Source organism: Cupressus sempervirens, chromosome 5 (genome assembly GCF_028749045.1).
Source record: "Cupressus sempervirens isolate cs-2001-9-10 chromosome 5, ASM2874904v1, whole genome shotgun sequence".
NCBI classification, from domain to species: domain Eukaryota; kingdom Viridiplantae; phylum Streptophyta; class Pinopsida; order Cupressales; family Cupressaceae; genus Cupressus; species Cupressus sempervirens.
In genome coordinates, this window is record NC_143122.1 from 860,916,746 (window position 1) to 860,933,959 (window position 17,214).

Consider the following 17,214-nt stretch of genomic DNA (forward strand, 5'->3'; position numbering starts at 1 on the left):
TATGTAATCTTTGATGACTCACACTAAATTGTTTGAACAACATACTTTGACTTATTGCTAAATAATGTTTAGGACGTGGCATGTGGTCTCTATTGCCAATTCTCAACTTCAACATGTCCTTAGCACTTGATGTGACTCTTGAGCTAGAGTGCCAAAATTGTGTAATTTCTTGCTTCACATCATCGATTAGCTTCTTGTTGGAACATGGAAGTCTCACACCATAAGCTTGTGTATCATTTTGAAGAGGATCATCAAGCCTCTCTTTTATAGCAAGTGCTCTACCCAAAGTAGTGTGATTTAGGTTCAATTCATCACATGTTTGTCTCATATATCTACCATTTCTCAAATGATGACTTACCAAAAAGGTTGTAATAACCCTTCAAGAAACTATCTTGCCCTTCTCCCTAGTATTTTTCCTAATACTATTGAGAGCACTAAAAAGATTCTTCACAATAATGACATTTCTCTTCATTTTCTTCTTGACACGAATCTTCAATTTGGCAAGCATAGGTTTCATATTTTGCATCTTTAACAAGTGCACATAAATTTGACATTGCTCCACAATTGTCTTGTTACCAAAAAATATCTCATATAGATTTGAAGCCCATAACCAAATGGTTCTTTGTGATATCTTCCCTTCCAAATTACTAGTAATGGATTCATCAATTTCAATTAGCTAATTTGGTGTTCTAGAAGGATCTTCATTTCAGTTATTATTTATTAGATATGTAGGGTTCTTGTGCATTTTCAATCCCAACATTGACATTATGAATTGGTACATTTTCATTCTCCACATTTTCAATCCCACCATTATCATTATGAATTGGTACATTTTTATTCTCCAACTGAAAATATTCATTTTCCAACTCTATAATTTCACCTTCAATCAATACATTAACAACTTGATTGACATTTAACATACCTTGTCTCTTCCTTTGGTGATTTTCCCTATCTCTTTCCCTATATGCTTTGATTTCTTCATTTGTACCTTCCTTTTCTGTTTAACTTTTCGATGACTACTACTCCCCATTCAAACAACAATCTAGGACATCTTATTGATTATTTCAGCCACCTTTTGAAACAATGGGCCCCATAACCCTTTTTTGCAATAGCACTGTTGAAACCCCTAAAAAAAGTTTAAAAAATCATGATTGTCAGGCCTGCAATGATAGAGAATATTTTGGTAAAAGTTCACCAGTAAAATAGATTGGGTACCTGATCTTATATCGGATAGCCAAAATAATCAGGTACCCAATATAGGATCATATACCCAATATATGCACCCAAAGTATGGAGGGAATAAAGTGGGGACATATTTTTTAAAAGAGGGACCACTTTTTGTATGAGATGTAACTATAATATATATTAGTAAATAATATAATGTATTAGTATTTAGTATTTTTTAATCTAATATTATATGTATTACTATTTATTATTCATATATTGTAATATAGTTTAATATATATTAACATTATATATTGTTTATATCTTAGTATTTTTTATATATAATATTATATATATTAATATTTACTATTTGTGTATTGTAATATAATTTAATCTAGAATATAATTATGTATTGTTTATATTATATATATATATATATATATATATATTTATTTATTTATTTATTTATTTATTTATTTATTTATTTATTATATAGTATCATATATATTATAAGTATATATTAAATTTATATAAATTGGTACTTGTTCATATGACATGTGTTCCTAGGTGTCCAAGGATGTCATGCCCAAAACTAAAAGGACAAAACACAACTACAAATTTTATTTTATTTTTCAATGTTTAAATTATACATTAACAATGTTCAATGAAAAAGGTAATCAGATAAGATGATCCTACTGGCATTAGGTTACTGTTTTCTTATAAATCTAACTATCATGACTAATAGTGCAGCTATTGAGTTCGAAGACTCAATGGCCACTGATTGACTATCTTTTGAGACTCACAATCATCATGTGTGTGTGTGTGTGTGTGTGTGTGTGTGTGTGTGTGTGTGTGTGTGTGTGTGTGTGTGTGTGTGTGTGTGTGTGTGTGTACATTGACAATCATTTTACTAACTTATTAATTTCACCAATTTTCGCTAGGTAACAGCAGGTTTATCATCTACTTCCTAACACTTCACAAATTAAAGTTCTTATCCCTAATCTAGTTAAGATTGTACACCATAATATTAGTTGTGGTACATTGCATATATCTAAGGATCTCTATCTTGTGCAGGACTATGTTTAGGTACGTATCTAAATTCTGGGTTGAGTATCTTATCAACGCAATTTCTATCTGTACACATGTAATCAAGACCTTCTGTCATGCCAACATTTTACAAGGCCAAACATACCAACATTATACGAGGCAAACCATAACGATTTTTTTTGAAGAGAATGAGGGTTAGGTCTCACATCAATGTTTGAATCAGGAAGGTTGTTAGTGGTACGGAGTTGAGCACCGAACTTAAATCTTCGAGTTCCTCTCGTAGAGGATAGTAGTTTTCTAAAAGCAACATATGCAAGGTGCGATGGTTTTAAACTCCTAATTTTCCTTTTTGTTTTATTTTTGTTGTTGTTCTTACTCTATTTGTGTTTTTTTTCCAAATCATATGAGTGGTACTCCATTTGTTTTATTAAAATAATAATGGGTCCAAAGATGTGACGAGAAGATGTTATATCATCTCTTGTTTTAAACAAAACAATTTTTGTTTATACTAAGTCTTTTCTATTTATTTATTGTTTTTAAAATTTTCTTTAATTTATCTATGTATTTATTTATTTATTCATTAATTATCGTTATTACTTACTATAATCTAACAATAAATATTCATTTATTTCAAAAATGATCTATAAGTCAAGACAACTAGATCAAAGTCTTTGAAGCGTAAACTATCTCCTTAATTTCTTTTAACCTTAAAAAAAATAGACCACAAACTTATAATCACATCCAAGATAACTAAATTAAGCCTAACTATATCTTTATCCTTATTTATATATTATGCATACACTTCAAATAAACCATTATTCATAAACTTCAAATAAACCAACCTTTACTAAACTTTTCATTTGTACATTGGAAGTTTCTAAACCTTATGTTTAACTCCCTTGCTGCCACGTGCTTGCTCCATCTTCCTAGGCATGAGTGGGAAAAGGGTTTAGTATTCTTAAATTCTTAAAGGCATGGTTTTGCATAAAGGTTGTTAAAGTCTTGTCTTGTTTAAATATTAAACTTTCCACCAACCTTTCTGCAAGGGCGCCTATTCTTATTATGTTGCTCACATGGCTTTTACATGGCTTGATGGTATGAGGAAAGAGGGGGCTCGATAAGACAGGCCTTTCTACCACATTAAGTGGGATTTGTAAAATGTGAGGCGCCTAGGATGTGATGGAGTCTTTATTATGGCTTGGGGACAATTTGATTTAGTTGACTTGTGCAGACTAATTTACATATCCTTCCACCATTCGACCTAGGAAAGTGGGTGGGGATGTGACCATCCCCACTTGGGTTTTATTTTTATTTTTTTTATTAGCATTACTCTAAGTTTAGATAAGGTAACACATAAACAATGTATATTTTTTTTTTCCACATTTATTGTGTCAGGTCATTGGGATGTAAATTATGATCAATATTTTTATCATTTTATTTATATTAAGTATAGAGTCACATCAAGTAAAGGCTAAGTTTGAATTTTATTAAATTAGAGGATGTTTTTGAAATAATTTACTTTTACTTGATAATCTAAATATTATTATTTTATAGAAGGTTTATTATTTTATTAGTCTGTAATAGAATGAGTTTTTTATTCAATCTACCCATACATTTTCCAGAATGCAATTTATGCAACTCTAGGTCTCTTTAAGCTTGCTTATTGTCTAGTTCTTTTAAGACATGCAGACTAATTTACATATCCTTCCACCATTCGACCTAGGAAAGTGGGTGGGGATGTGACCATCCCCACTTGGGTTTTATTTTTATTTTTTTTATTAGCATTACTCTAAGTTTAGATAAGGTAACACATAAACAATGTATATTTTTTTTTTCCACATTTATTGTGTCAGGTCATTGGGATGTAAATTATGATAAATATTTTTATCATTTTATTTATATTAAGTATAGAGTCACATCAAGTAAAGGCTAAGTTTGAATTTTATTAAATTAGAGGATGTTTTTGAAATAATTTACTTTTACTTGATAATCTAAATATTATTATTTTATAGAAGGTTTATTATTTTATTAGTCTGTAATAGAATGAGTTTTTTATTCAATCTACCCATACATTTTCCAGAATGCAATTTATGCAACTCTAGGTCTCTTTAAGCTTGCTTATTGTCTAGTTCTTTTAAGACATTCTCCATATTTATTAAGGTTGAATTTATAATGGTCTAGTACTACATTGCTCATCATCAACATCTATTTTTAACTAACCATTTAACATGAAACAACTAATAAACTGTTATAAAAAAAAATCAAATTTGCAATAGGAACTCAAGACTTCTCAAAACTAACTTTCAGAACATCAAGTATACATTAAGGAAACTTCCTTATCATCTAATCTCAAAAAAATATACTATCTACCAATCCTTCACTATGCAATGCATGTCCTACAATAATTTTTACTTCCAATATTGAACATCGGCAACTAATCTTATGCTCATGCAATTCTGAGAAGACAAAAGTATCAAATAATAGTGCTTAGTCCATTCTCCATGATAGAACATGATACAATTTCCTTTCTTCAACACATACCAAACTTAAGCAATAATAAAACAACATCAACACAATATCAAATAATTCACAAGGTGGTGGAAACATTACTCAAACTACACAATGAAGAATCACACAACAAGATATCTCAAAACCTCTCTACATGAAGCCACTGATAACACATTGCTACACAATGAATTCTCATCATAACATGGAGCTCACTTCTCCATTTTAGCACCAACCATAAAGGTGTCTTTCTCCATGCAAATAATGAACTTCTTAACCATCAAATTTCCAAACTTTTCAAGAGAAAACCTGTAAAAGAAAGACAAATTGGGAACCATGGAGGCTCACCTCCCATCCTAGGCCTCAAGGAGGCCACCCCCGCGCTAGGGGAAACAAGGCTCAACCAGGAGACAATCAAATAATATCACAATAACAAGAACCAACATGAATACCACAGTTTAACAACGCATTAGAATTCCCAACCAAGGCTTGCATAATGATTCACAAATGGAATCATAAACATTGGGTGAAGGTGGGCTCTTCAAGGAGGAGAATGTCATATTCTTGTGTAACAATAAAACTTGCAATTGCAATATTCCAATAAGGCTATCAAGAACCATGCCATAACAAGGCTATCAATATCACATGCCTCAACAAGGCTACCATCACTTACTCCTCTTCACACTTCCTTCCTTATACCTCTCATAGAACAAGCTATCAAGAATCACATGCCTTTAATGGAGTCCATACTCCATGAACACTATCCCCTCTCTAAGAGAGGAATTTCTCAACTTCAATGTTGAGCCCAACTAATCCCTTCACCCTGAGGCTTCTCTTCCCTCCCAAGGGTGAGCGCCTCCACAACCATAATCCAAGAAAACAAAACCAAATGCAAAGAGAATCAACATACTCACTCACACTCACAACATTTACAAACATGCACCAAAAAGGAAACACATAGATCCTAAAGAAACACACTTGGTATGAAGCACTAACCTCCTTTCAAGCTATGGCTTTGAAATCAGGATCAAGATCTTTTCCTCCTTGGCTTCCAAGCTTCCCTTCCCAACCCTGTTTGTCTCTATAATTAGAGAGTGGGTGAACAACCACTAAGGTTGGCACAAGCTCCCTAAAAAGGCCTTCACTTTCCTCCTCACCTACCCCTCTTACCTTCTTGTACCTTTCTACCAATAAGAACTTAACCAAGTGGTGTAATGAGGGAAGTCATGTGACAATCTGATTTTCGAATTGGCTTGGAATGGACTATTTTTGAGGGTCTCCTAGGTCCCCTAAGCCAACTTATGATTATATTTAAACCCCTAACCCATACTATTAGCATGTGGGTAACTTATTTTCACAAAATTAACACTTGGAAATCACTTTAGGCTCTCTAAAGTTCCTATCAAATTATAACTTGAATTTCCATCACGAAGGTGACTCTTCCTAACACTCTCCAAGGTGGGTTAATTGATTTCATAATAAGGATTAGGCTTAGGTTAAGTGACTTCATGCCACAGAATCCTATTTGACATGCCATTTACACATAGACAATACAAATGTCAAATGACACACACACACACACACACATTAAAACACTTTACACATTACGATGACAAGTTTCTAATTAATCATGCTCTCTGACTATAACACTCATGCACAATCACATTACGAAATAAACACAATACAACGAGGTTTTGAATCTTCCAAAGATTCATCTTGGCTTTACCGTGTTCACATAAGATTGAATCTTGTTTCCCCCAATTATCTCCATGGTTCAACTTTCCTGCACACTCAACTTAAACATTAGTAGCCCAATAAAATAATATACAAATACATACAAATAAGTGTAGAATAAATCCAATGTCTCATAATTCATGTTAACATATACATTTAACTTCATCTAATCATTTCCGTTCTAAATACTATAAAAAGAAGCATTGCAATGTCATATTCATTTAACTTTCATCTAAGTACATATATAATTAACTTTCATTTAATTCATATACGAAACATTGAAATATCAACATTTATCTTTCTTATCATAACGAAATTACCGTCCTAAGTACTATCACCATTCTTCTAATCATTAAACGACCAAACTATATGAAATGGATTTCAATATATATGTCTTAAGTGAAAATCACTAATATGCAGACTTGTTACCTAGTATCCTTTCAATCAAGTTAAACATATCAACATTCCTAGCAATATCCCTTTATCACATTATGAGGGATTTGTGAGTAAGTTTCTAGGGTTAATTCTTTGAACTATTAGAATGTTTCCATGATTGTGTCATCGTACTTTAAACCCAATTTTTGAATGTAATCATATGTCTTGTTATCATTTTGACCTACATTCATTGTTATCTCTTAGAAGAGAAAATGTTAATTCATCTTCCCTAATTTGGCTAGCAAACAGTTCTGTAAATCCTTTGATCGAGTCCCTAGATTGAACATATAGAGTTTCATTTTCAGGTGATCTTAGTTATTCCATCTAAAGTTATTTAATGGTTATTACACTTATAATAACCATAGTCTTCTTAGTCTCTAATAGGATCTCATAAATAATTCTTAGTAACAAATATGTCCATCATAATCTAATTAACTCCTAATCACATTCATTTTATTAAATCTATAATAGGGTACTAGTGTAGGTCTTACATCCTCCCCCCCTAGTTTTCGACTTCCTCTTGGAAGTCTCCTATAATACGGGCACTATTTCCACATATAAGGTTTTCCTTGATTGGCATAAGTGTTTCCACTCAAGAGCCTTTCCTTAGGATCACCTCACATTATATATTCAAGAGATAGACTGTAAAACATTGTCCCATAGCTCATGGAGGAATGATTATTCTTCGAACAAATTATCTCATAATTATATGTGTGCTAACTTCTTCCTAGATGGATCGGGTGACTCTTGTTTCTATTTAGAATGTTCAGCTCATTGCAAGATTCTCAATCTCTTGGTAGTTGGGAATAATTTATCCTGAATAATATAGTCAATGGCTATTCTATAATATACCTCTTTGGTGGATAGATTAGTCCTTCTCGCTATACAATCTCATTACCCTTGTCACTTGTTTAATCAGTGTTATTGCCTTTAATAAATAAATGTTCTTGTCTACCTATCTCCTCTTATGTTGCACCTTAGTTGGCATACTTATTGGATATCCTTCCTTTCCCTTGGTTACTCTTAATTTATGGTTGGCTTCCTATGTGGTTAGCTGGTGTTCTTATATAGTATGTCTTATTTTGGCATAATTATTCATGTACCAATGCCATCATATTCTTTATTAGTCCCTACCGACTCACCTTACTCTTTATTAGTTTCAAAGCATTCTTCATCTTAGCACTGACTAATTCTACGATAATAGTCTAAGATTAACTTATCGATGGAGGGTTGATATCCTTCGTTAAAACTCCAGGAATTTCATATGCTTTAGTTTAATGTCAAGATCTACTTTCAAGTTTTTAATTGTGGATGCACAATGGTTATTGTATCCCGTTTGGTTGCATTTAATGAAGCAACTTGGACCTACAACTATTGGTTGGTATACTTATTAGATATTGGGTCATGATATGATTGCATATCCTTCAACCTTAAGTCCTGATAGTCTTATCACTCCAGCACCTTTACCTAAGGTCCTTAGCATGGTGTGAAACTGGGGTCTATTCATTTGAGGGTTAAGGTATTTCCATGTTTGAATGCGATCGTATCTTGTGTTCAAGGAAAGGGGTGATATTCCAATTTCCTTATGACGATTGTCAATAATTCTTCCTAATATGATTGACTTCAAATCATAATACAACATACTTATAGAAAAATGCCTCAAGAAATAACTTAAAACAAAACAAAGTCACCAATTAAACATAAATGTGGCCACAATGGTAAATCTTTCACTACAACCAATCATGTCCCTGAGGCAAAGGGGACCATGCCTAGAAAACATCATAAATGAACATTCCAAAAAATTGCCAAAATATGAAAAAATTGAAAACATCAACAACTATTCATAACAAATAAAATTCTCAAAAGTATTGCAGTCATACCAAGGTACTACTGATGGGAAGAAAAGGAAGAGTTGTCCTAGAGTTACATGGTGAATCAATGGTATGTAAAAATGATTCCCTTGAGATAAGTATAAGATTATAATTCATCTCACTTACCTCAGATATAATAAGTCACTATTAGAGAGATCACTGGGTATCGCTTGTACTCTTGTCACGTCTTCCTTCAAGTATCATTCGGGTGTATCAATATCTTTTAAGAAGGATTCAATCATCCGATCTCATAGTAGACTAAAATTCCTTAAGGTATTCATTGAGATAGTGAGATCTATTCAATCATTGTTGAGCTTCCATTACTTCGAGCTATAGTGCAAATCGAATAAGGAGTCGATACTCATATGACAATTTGTCACCAAGTTGTGAAGTTTGGTTTGTAAATTCTATTGGTTGACATTGAGAACCTTAATGTTTCCATGGACTATCCTAGCTGGTAAGTGTATACAGTCATGTTACCCATCCAATATGAGGGTCTCGCAGGTGGTGAAGGGTCCTCTTTGTTGTGGGGCTATATACTATAACAAAATTGATGTACAATGTTATATTCAATGTTACCTGTGTTCAAATGGACCATAAGGGGTCGTAGGTTACCATATGATCCCTTTCGACCATTCACATGTCAACATGTGTTCCTAGGGGGCATAGGACACCTAGGGACATACATCTTGTGTTTGAGTGGGTCATAAGGGGTCATGTTGTGTTTGAATGGGTCATAAAAGTTCATAGGTTTCCCTATGACCCCTTTCAACCATTCATGTGACAACATGTGTTCCTAGGGGTTATAGAATCCCTATGGGCATACGGGTAAAAGCACAAACCTGTGTCACCTTTTATGAAGGAAAGGTGATATCAAAATTTAAAGTCTTCAACTTTAACAACATAAAAGTGGGCATTTGTGCTTAGAATTTAATGATGTAAACAAATGAAATGTGTAAAATTAGATGAAGTTTATGTCTGTTATTTTTTTTTTTTAATTGAGTGAAAATTTAATCTATTTTTAAATTTTTAAAGTCTATTTCTTATTTTTTTAAATGCTGAAAATATAGAGTTTTTTTCCTGTTAAACAAATATATGCAAATATTCATATTTTGGTCTAATTTTTGAATATATTAGAGTGCACATGTATGCCTAGTGTAGCAAAAAAGAAAAATTGAAATTCGGCTAATATTTTTCAAGTTATAACTGGTCAAAGTCAAAGTTATCAAAAATTGACACATTTTTTTCTCCTGTCAAACTTTTTCTATCGAATCTACATATTTTTTAAAACAATATACATATTCTTGAAGAAGACTCTCTCCTCTAGTGCAGCATTAAAAAAAAATTAATTTTTGAACATAATTTACTATTTTTTTTCTTATTTTTGAATAGACATCTTCTTGAATCTTAAAATGCCTACTTGTAATATTTTTATTACAAATTATAACATATTATCCATAATAAAAGTAATAAAAAAATATTATATGATCATAATCTTGACTCCGAGACCTACAAAACTATATTTTTAGTTTTTAAAAAAACTTCAATTTAGTAGGTCAAATTGGCCTTCAAAGTGAGAAGTTTGCAGAAGTTATTATTTTTGCTTGTGTGGCTGCCACTTAGGATGCCACATAGGTAGTTCTAACAGAAATGGTTTTGGCCGGAATAGTTCCGGCTGAAATGATTTGGGCCAGAACAGTTTCGACCGAAACAGATCCGGTCGAAACCCCTCTCAGCCCAACAAACCGCAAATGGTTAGTTTGGTGGTTTCATGTATAAAATAAGTTAGTTTCCAAGTTGTTTAATGTAATAAATAAGATTTGTGTTTTCTTTATTTCAATAAATATAGAAAACAACAAAAATTAGAAGAGCATTTTTGGAAGACAACGATTTTTGATACTATTTTCAGCAACTATTTCACAAAAATCCTCAAAATCACAAAGGATCAAATATTTGTAAAATATTTTTTTCCCATCTACCTATTTTTATTTTTATGTATTATAAATTGAAGCATTAGCTAGTATTTAGTGTTCAAAATCTAAACTTATTTTTTTGTTTCTATAGATTAAAGTATTCAATGGGCAGTAAAAGGAAAAGATCAAGGAAATATGATAGGAAAAAGGTTGACAAAATGAAAAGTCATACAAAACATAACCAAAACCAACCTACTGAAATTCTTGAATAGGATGAGATTCATGAAGAGAATGAAAGTAATGAAGAGGAAGAAATTGGCAGTTCTACTGATAGAAACAAATTAGAAGGCATAACAAATTTGATGGATTTGGATGAGGATCTACATTTTAACCAAATTTCATCTATAGATATGATAAATGATAACACTATTAGAAAGCGTTGTCAGAACATGTGGGATGAATATTTCAAAGATAAAAGTATATTTGGATAGGCACAATTATTTGTCAAGACATTTAGGAGAAAAGATATGAGACCTATTTTAAAGTTGTTGGGTGTTGATAACAGGAAAAACCATGTGCATAATATTAATAAAACAATAGTTGAAAACTTGCAAAATGCTTATAACAAAATTGACAACACAACTCGAAGAGGTGATTTGAGTAATGCATATAGAGCATTGATGACTACTATATCTAGTAAAAAATTGACACATAGAAAATAGGTACATGGAATTTTTGATGTACTACATATATCTAGAAGAACTGTTCAGAGATACATCAAGAGGAGAAATATGCTAGATGATAACATTGAGAATAACTGAGTGAATATTTGTAGAGTTTCTTGAAAAGACAGAATTTTTAAAGATATAAAAAGACAAGTTATTAAATTTTGGACCACACATTCTTGTGTTTCTTCCAATAGGCGTGATACTATACAAATTAAAGATCAAGAGATAGGGACCAAAATTGAACATCCAAAACATTTCATAGATATAAATCAAAGTGAATTATTTCAAACATTCAAGAAAAAAATTTCAAATGTCAAAATCTGTCAGAGAATGTTTAAGAGTTTGTGTCATTTCTTTGTACGCATAAATAAGATGCATGAAACTTGTTGTTCTCGAAATCATGTTGAATTTGGTCTACACTTGCAATCATATAAAAAAGTTATGGCAGTACTTGATCCTAATTTGGTCATCCCTAGCAATACAACACAATTTGTGAAGTACATATTATGTGATAAATTAGAAGATTCAAATGAGTTCAAAGTGCAATGCATCAAAAATCAGTGTGAAGATTGTGGAGATTTACAAAAAAAAATTTGAAATGCAAATTGAGAATTTTAATGAATCCACACTAGTTTCATGGATGAGATATGAATATGAGACATACCAAAATAAGATAGGAGATGAATCTAGAAAAATTGTATTAAAGGAGAGAGGAATTGTGTTATGATGAGTTTATGACCAAGTTTCGTCCATTCATATATCCACATATCCAACATTGTCATAGTGCATGATGGCAAGCTAAATAGTTTCGTGATTCCAAAAATTGTTTTCCACCTGGTTGTATACTTTTAGTTGTAGATTTTTCTGAGAATTATACATTTGCACCTCAAATAGAGCTTCAAGGGCAATATTATCATTTTGAACAAGTTGCAATATTTGTGCAAGTGACCTATAGACATGCACAATTTGAGGTGGATCAGATAGAAAGGTTGGATGAAAATGAACGCATCATCATCAAAGAGGTTCATTTCTATATTAGTGATGATAGAGTTCATGATAAGAGTTATGTGGATCATTGTTTTGCAATGTTCTCTGAAGATCTCAGAAATTGTGGAATAGATTTTCAAAGCACTGGATTTTGTCTGATGGATGTGCAAGTTAGTATACATGAACTTACACATTTATTTAACTTTATTTTAACTTACATTTATTTGTACACATGCATATTTCGATTTGATACATGTACACAGATAATTGTAGATACTTATTATGTTTCATGTTCATAGGACAATCCAAATCTACAAAAGCATTTAATTGGTTAGCAATGCAACATGCTAGAACCAATGTTAGGTTTTTATGAAATTTCTTTGAAAGTGGACACAGAAAAGGGGAGCATGATGGAGCAAGAGCATGTATAAAGCATACACTTTGACAACATGAACTTGTAGGTAAATATATGCATTTAATGTGCATGTTTAATACTAGTACAATATATACTTTTAAATTATATATATATGCATATTGTATGTACATACAAGGAATAGGACAGAGAGTGCAAATCAAATTGTTGAGTGGTGCAAAGTTCATTTTGCTACTCGAGATACTAAATACAATAAGCATTACTTTTGGGAAGTGAAAGGTGAACTAAGTTATATTTATTTTTAATATATTTTTCAAATTGTTCAATTTTATGTTAAATATAAATATTTTGAAATATGACAATTATTTTTAATGTATTTGTAATAGATATAGATCAATCTAATCCTTACAATTGTCAAGTGATCCCTAGTATTAGAAGTTTGCATCAAGTGATGACTATAGGAAACCATAAACCTCCAGTAATTAAAGTAAGAGAGAAAAGATGTTTTTGTGATGACTGCATTAAGGACAATCCAGTGAGTGCATGTGAAAATACTGTGAATGGATATGTTTCACATTGGGATTTGAAGGAGATAGTTAAAAAGCCTCCTTTTGAAGATGTTGGCATTGACATTGACATTCATAATCCTGTATATTCAGTTGATTATGAGCACATTTCTGATTTAGTTATGGCAGGTTTGTGTGCATATATACATTTATATAAATTAATATACATGTATATTCATTTTAAAAGTAATTTATATTTATCTATATTTTTATATACAAGCAGGAGATATTTTTGCAGTTCAAGCCTTACCAAATAATGTGAAAAATGTGGACTATTATCTTTTAAGATGCACAAAAGCAAAACACAAGTTGCTAGAAGGAACTATAGATGCTGATCAACAGTCATATCTAATTGGATCAGTTGTTATTGAAGGAACATATTATCAACAAACAAGGGTAACTGATAGTGGTATTGAATTTATTGAATACAAGCTTGGAGGAAAGGTTTTACATTATAGTAACCATGTTATAACAACCAAGTTATAATTTGAAGCAATACAAAGAAGAGGGCGTCATGGAAATCAAAAGTGAAAATTGTCTATTGAAGAACATGAAAAACTTTTAGAGATAATAAAAACTAGAGAGGATCCTAACAATACATTGTTTGTGGAGCTCTAATTTACCTATGTAATTATTGTGGAGCTTTAGTTTAGCTACGTCTATATAGCTCTTTTACTTTCACATTTAACATTGACAGGATATTTGTTTTATAAATTTGTATACATTGAATCATTTATCTTGGATATGCAAAATTATACATGTTTTGTTATTTTTATTTAAATTAGACATGGATATCTCATTTAAGACAACCTCTTAGGACCTCCCCTTAAGACAACCTGTTAAGACCTCCCCTTAAGATCACCTATTAGGACATCCTCTTAGTACCACCTTTTAGGACCTCTCCTTAAGACAACCCTTTTAATATTTGTATGTATTTATATACATTGTTTATGTTTTCTTACATATGATTGTTATTGTTGTTATGTATTTATGTTATATCCTATGTTATACTCTTTATATGTTACATGTACATGTATATGTTGCCCTTAAGACATGTCATTAAATATAGTTAATTTTAGATTAAGGCATTAAAAACAATAACATATACATATTTACATAAATATTGAAAACATACATGTCTACATTTAACACGTGAACATTGTTACATACATCTATGAAATAAAATATACATGAATATATTGAATTTATGTATAAAACTTATTGAAATATATATTGAATTTATGTATTAAATTTATTGAAATATATATTGAATTTAAGTTCTAGTACTCAAGTTATGTTCTTAAATATGTATTAAATTTATTGAAATATGTATTGAATTTATGTATTAAATTTATTGGATTTATGTATTAAATTTATTGAAATATATATTGAATTTATGTATTGAATTTATTGAATTTATGTATTAAATTTATTGAATTTATGTATTAAATTTATTAAAATATATATTGAATTTAAGTTCTAGTACTCAAGTTATGTTTTTGAATATGTATTAAATTTATTGATTAAATATTGAAAACATGAATAAGGTATTAAGATGAATAACATATACATAAACTTGAATAACACATACATAAACATAAAATATTAAGACATTAAAAGATCAATTTAACATGTGTGTACATAAGACATTAAGTTCTAGAGTACTCAAGTTATGTTCTTAAATATGTATTAAATTTATTGATTAAATATTGAAAACATACATACATTCAACATGAACATAATATGTACATCTATGTAAAATAATACATCTATGAAATAATGGAAACATACCTATGTAAAATGTATCCAAAATACCATATAAAATGTCTCCAAAATATCACATCAAATATCTCTAAAATACGACATGCATCAAATGTATCTAAAATAAGATGTACATCCATATAAAAGTATCTGAAATGACATGTACATATTTATAAAATATCCTAGCAACATCAATGAAATAGACACATGTAAACTAACATTAATCACATCCCCCTCCTGATCCTTGACCCCAAAAGGCTCTACGATCTGGATTTGCGCCCTGTGCCAAATGACAGAAATTTGTAAAATTATAAAATTATACATATTCATGCGTATACGTGCATGTATTAAATATCATGTGTACAATATATATATATATATATATATAATATAATAAAAAAAAGATAATGCATACCTTTGACTCATGGCGTGGAGGATCTGTCGAGGTCTGAAGATCTCCAAAATGCAACAAGCTATCACTAAGACCCTATAGAACACACATGTACATGTACACAAGCTAAATTGAATCACTCAAGAATATGTACATGTGTAAATTATAGTAACAAATAAATATAAACATATATAAATTTACAATATTTACCATAGCATCATGTAATGCTCTACGAATCTGACTGATATTTGAGTCATGTAGTGATAGAGTGATCTCTGAATCATGGAATGTAGGTGCTCTAAGGCTAGGTTGTGCATGAGTAGAAGCAGGAGCAGGAGCAAGTGCTATAGGATCCCAAGTAGGTGTGGGGACAAGTGCTATGGGGACAGGAGTTGTATGACCCTCTGTAGGAGCAAGTGTTGTAGAATGTGCTGGGATATCCTCTTGTCTTTGTGAGGGTTGTGGTCCTACTATGGGTGACAAAATATGGCTGATGTGTCCACCAATGTCACGAAGAGGAATCCCCGTGACCATCGAAAATGCCTGATATGCTCCAAGAAGATCAGATATTAAATAAGATGTCATACAATGCAATGCATCCATATCTGATATGGCCGAAACGTCTAGTGGCAATGGTAGATCTACCATCTCATATAGATCATTTGCTCCTGTGCTAGAGGATGCACCTATTGAAACGGGACCACGAGATCGTAACATGTATCTGCCACATCTATCTGAAGATATCTCCTGTAACTATGTGACAACTGTGGAAATGCTAGAATATATCTGAGTTTTGACTGTATCATCAGGAATACTCAAACCCACAGCAGTCATCTGTGGACCTCTTAGCATGACCAAAAGTTTGGACCCACCATTACCCATTTATTAACGGGCGCAAGGATGTCCGCAGGTCTAAATCTCTCTAACAGTCAGCCTCGACCCTGTCCAACATGACCTAGAAAATCTATATAGTCGACATCCTGATGTAAATGAAATTTTGCAAACAAGTGTTTGCAGAAATGAAGGGGAAACTCATCCTTATGTGGCCACTTGTGATGCGCGGCTAACCACCAAGGATATATAAATGGAGCGATGAGCTGATCTGTACACTTCGTCACCAAATAACCTCTAACCCTAGCCCTATCTGTATAAAAGGGAAACATGGTCTTCACCATAGCGGTGGAGACCTGACCATCAATCTGTGAATACTTCATAGTGCCAGTGACATTGTGAGAAAGGGAAGAGTAAAATGTCTCAATACTAATATCATCAAATGGGTTGTAACCAGAGATCATCTCGATCATCTGGCACAACTCATCTCTAATAGAAACAACCTTCTCCCTATGAGGGAGAGTGGTAGAAGCTAACAATGTAGAATCAAGATACTCAAGAGCATAAGATAATCTAGCAAAAGTATCTGTAAATAAATGTTGTCTCTCCTCAGTAGATGATGTCAGTCTATGTGTTGTGCTCGACTCAGCACTAGGACCCCCTCCATGAACACTAGCCTCCCATGAGGATGTAGGTGTTCCACCAGTATCGAATGCCATAATGATATATGCAAAGATCTAGATATCTATAAATGCAGAGTTAAGATATACATACATAAGTACATATAAAACTAAAAGTTAAATTTAATTTAAAACATGTATGTATATAAATATGTACAAAGTTGAATGTAACTAAAAATATGCACATGTTATTTAGTACATCTAGCTCATGTATGTGAACATCTAGCT